The sequence below is a fragment of the Arachis duranensis genome, chromosome 6, assembly GCF_000817695.3.
Source record: "Arachis duranensis cultivar V14167 chromosome 6, aradu.V14167.gnm2.J7QH, whole genome shotgun sequence".
In the NCBI taxonomy this organism is placed as follows: Eukaryota; Viridiplantae; Streptophyta; class Magnoliopsida; order Fabales; family Fabaceae; genus Arachis; species Arachis duranensis.
The window spans coordinates 36,408,074-36,411,189 of NC_029777.3; the positions used below are offsets into that span (position 1 = coordinate 36,408,074).

Genomic DNA, 3,116 nt, shown 5'->3' on the forward strand with positions numbered 1-3,116 from the left:
CCATCAGAACTCCGCAGTTAAGCGTGCTTGGGCGAGAGTAGTACTAGGATGGGTGACCTCCTGGGAAGTCCTCGTGTTGCACCTCTTTTTTTTTACGTCGTACTGGCCCTCTTTCTTTAAACGATTCTATCCCGAGAAGGATACCATAAAGTGATCCTCAATGGCCTGATCTTGCACAGGCTCCCGCGGTCCTCGCAAGGCTTCGCGGCTCGAGTTACTCTATGTCGCGCCCTATGCTTATGATAATTGTGTGCGCACACTTTAATAGGTGCGATCATACCAGTACTAATGCACCGGATCCCATCAGAACTCCGCAGTGAAGCGTGCTTGGGCGAGAGTAGTACTAGGATGGGTGACCTCCTAGGAAGTCCTCGTGTTGCACCTTTTTTCTTTTTTACGTCGTGCCGACCCTCATGCTTTAAATGACGCTATCCCGAGTAGGACACCTAAGGGCGAGCCGCAATGGCTTCATCCTCGGCAGGCACCTACGTCACCCGCAAGGTTTCGCGGATAGTGTTACGCTCTCTCGCGCCATACGGTTAAGAAATCTGTGCGTGCGAACTATAATAGGTGCGATCGTACCAGCACTAATGCACCGGATCCCATCAGAACTCCACAATTAAGCGTGCTTGGGCAAGAGTAGTACTAGGAGGGGTGACCTCCTGGGAAGTCCTCGTGTTGCACCTCTTTTTTTTTTTTTTACGTCATGACAACCCTCATTCTTTAAATGATGCTATCCCGAGTAGAACATCTAAGGGCGAGCCGCAATGGCCTCATCCTCGGCAGGCACCTATGGTACCTGCAAGGCTTCGCGGATAGTGTTACGCTCTCTCGCGCCGTATGTTATGAAAATTGTGTGTGCGAACTATAATAGTTGCGATCGTACCAGCACTAATGCACCGGATCCCATCGGAACTCCACAATTAAGTGTGCTTGGGCAAGAGTAGCACTATGATGGGTGACCTCCTGGGAAGTACTCGTGTTGCACCTCTTTTTTTTTTTTACGTCGTGCCGACCCTCATTCTTTAAATGAAGCTATCCCGAGTAGAACACCTAAGGGCGAGCAGCAATGGCCTCATCCTCGGCAGGCACCTACGATACCTGCAAGGCTTTGTGGATAGTGTTACGCTCTCTCGCGCCGTATGGTTAAGAAAATTGTGTGTGCGAACTGTAATAGGTGCGATCGTACCAGCACTAATGCACCGGATCCCATCAGAACTCCACAATTAAGCGTGCTTGGGCAAGAGTAGTACTAGGATGGGTGACCTCTGGGAAGTCCTCGTGTCGCACCTCTTTTTATTTTTTTTTACGTCATGACGACCCTCATTCTTTAAATGACGCTATCCCGAAGAGGACACCTAAGGGCGAGCCGCAATGGCCTCATCCTCGGCAGGCACTTACGGTACCTGCAAGGCCTTGTGGATAGTGTTACGCTCTCTCGCGCCGTATGGTTAAGAAAATTGTGCGTGCGAACTATAATAGGTGCAATCGTACCAGCACTAATGCACCGGATCCCATCAGAACTCCACAATTAAGCGTGCTTGGGCAAGATTAGTACTAGGATGGGTGACCTCCTGGGAAGTACTCATGTTGCACCTCTTTTTTTTTTTTACGCCGTGCCGACCCTCATTCTTTAAATGAAGCCGTCCCGAGTAGAACACCTAAGGGCGAGCCGCAATGGCCTTATCCTCGGCAGGCACCTATGGTACCCGCAAGGTTTCGCGGATAGTGTTACGTTCTCTCGCGCCGTAAGGTTAAGAAAATTGTGTGTGAAAACTATAATAGGCGCAATTGTACCAACACTAATGCACCGGATCCCATCAGAACTCCGCAGTTAAGCGTGCTTGGGCGAGAGTAATACTAGGATGGGTGACCTCCTGCGAAGTCCTCGTGTTGCACCTCTTTTTTTTTTTTTACGTCGTACCGACCCTCATTCTTTAAATGATGCTATCCCGAGTAGGACACCTAAGGGCGAGCCGCAATGGCCTCATCCTCGGCAGGCACCTACGGTACTCGCAAGGTTTCGCGGATAGTGTTACGCTCTCTCGCGCCGTACGGTTAAGAAAATTGTGTGTGCGCACTATAATAGGTGCGATTGTACCAGCACTAATGCACCAGATCCCATCAGAACTCCGCAGTTAAGCGTGCTTGGGCGAGAGAAGTACTAGGATGGGTGACCTCCTGGGAAGTCCTCATGTTGCACCATTTTTCTTTTTTACGTCGTGCCGACCCTCATACTTTAAATGACTCTATCCCGAGTAGGACACCTAACGGCGAGCCGCAATGGCCTCATCCTCGGCAGGCACCTACGGTACCCGCAAGGTTTCGCGGATAGTGTTACGCTCTCTCGCGCCGTACGGTTAAGAAAATTGTGTGTGCAAACTATAATAGGCACAATTGTACCAGCACTAATGCACCGGATCCCATCAGAACTCCGCAGTTAAGCGTGCTTGGGCGAGAGTAGTACTAGGATGGGTGACCTCCTGGGAAGTCCTCGTGTTGCACCTCATTTTTTTTTTTACGTCGTGCCGACCCTCATTCTTTAGATGAAGCTATCCCGAGTAGAACACCTAAGGGCGAGCCGCAATGGCCTCATCCTCGGCAGGCACCTACGGTACGTGCAAGGTTTTGTGGATAGTGTTACGCTCTCTCGCGCCGTATGGTTAAGAAAATTTTGCGTGCGAACTATAATAGGTGCGATCGTACTAGCACTAATGCACCGGATCCCATCAGAACTCCACAATTAAGCGTGCTTGGGCAAGAGTAGTACTAGGATGGGTGACCTCCTGGGAAGTCCTCGTGTTGCACCTCTTTTTTTTTTTTTACGTCATGACGATCCTCATTCTTTAAATGAAGCTATCCCGAGTAGAACATCTAAGGGCAAGCCGCAATGGCCTCATCCTCGGCAGACACCTACGGTACCTGCAAGGCTTCGCGGATAGTGTTACGCTCTCTCGCGCCGTATGGTTATGAAAATTGTGTGTGCGAACTATAATAGGTGCGATCGTACCAGCACTAATGCACCGGATCCCATCAGAACTCCACAATTAAGCGTGCTTGGGCGAGAGTAGTACTAGGATGGGTGACCTCCTGCGAAGTCCTCGTGTTGCACCTCT

General features: G+C 50.3%; 9 non-coding genes and 1 pseudogene across 9 annotated transcripts; all 10 read left to right on the top strand.

The window, feature by feature from the left end:
* Window positions 1–266: 266 nt before the first annotated feature.
* Window positions 267–385, top strand: LOC127740067 (5S ribosomal RNA). The gene has a single exon (XR_008000793.1). It is a non-coding gene; the product is annotated as a 5S ribosomal RNA (ribosomal RNA).
* A 183-nt stretch (window positions 386–568) lies between these two features.
* On the top strand, window positions 569–687 carry LOC127739879 (5S ribosomal RNA). The gene has a single exon (XR_008000621.1). It is a non-coding gene; the product is annotated as a 5S ribosomal RNA (ribosomal RNA).
* Window positions 688–872: 185 nt separating this feature from the next.
* On the top strand, window positions 873–991 carry LOC127740063 (uncharacterized; annotated as a pseudogene).
* Window positions 992–1,175: 184 nt separating this feature from the next.
* On the top strand, window positions 1,176–1,293 carry LOC127739934 (5S ribosomal RNA). The gene has a single exon (XR_008000676.1). It is a non-coding gene; the product is annotated as a 5S ribosomal RNA (ribosomal RNA).
* A 187-nt stretch (window positions 1,294–1,480) lies between these two features.
* Window positions 1,481–1,599, top strand: LOC127740019 (5S ribosomal RNA). Its single transcript, XR_008000754.1, has one exon. It is a non-coding gene; the product is annotated as a 5S ribosomal RNA (ribosomal RNA).
* Window positions 1,600–1,783: 184 nt separating this feature from the next.
* LOC127739958 (5S ribosomal RNA) lies at window positions 1,784–1,902 on the top strand. The gene has a single exon (XR_008000699.1). It is a non-coding gene; the product is annotated as a 5S ribosomal RNA (ribosomal RNA).
* Window positions 1,903–2,087: 185 nt separating this feature from the next.
* LOC127739824 (5S ribosomal RNA) lies at window positions 2,088–2,206 on the top strand. The gene has a single exon (XR_008000566.1). It is a non-coding gene; the product is annotated as a 5S ribosomal RNA (ribosomal RNA).
* Window positions 2,207–2,389: 183 nt separating this feature from the next.
* LOC127740305 (5S ribosomal RNA) lies at window positions 2,390–2,508 on the top strand. The gene has a single exon (XR_008000984.1). It is a non-coding gene; the product is annotated as a 5S ribosomal RNA (ribosomal RNA).
* Window positions 2,509–2,692: 184 nt separating this feature from the next.
* Window positions 2,693–2,811, top strand: LOC127740462 (5S ribosomal RNA). The gene has a single exon (XR_008001138.1). It is a non-coding gene; the product is annotated as a 5S ribosomal RNA (ribosomal RNA).
* A 185-nt stretch (window positions 2,812–2,996) lies between these two features.
* Window positions 2,997–3,115, top strand: LOC127740227 (5S ribosomal RNA). The gene has a single exon (XR_008000908.1). It is a non-coding gene; the product is annotated as a 5S ribosomal RNA (ribosomal RNA).
* The last annotated feature ends 1 nt before the right edge of the window (window position 3,116 follows it).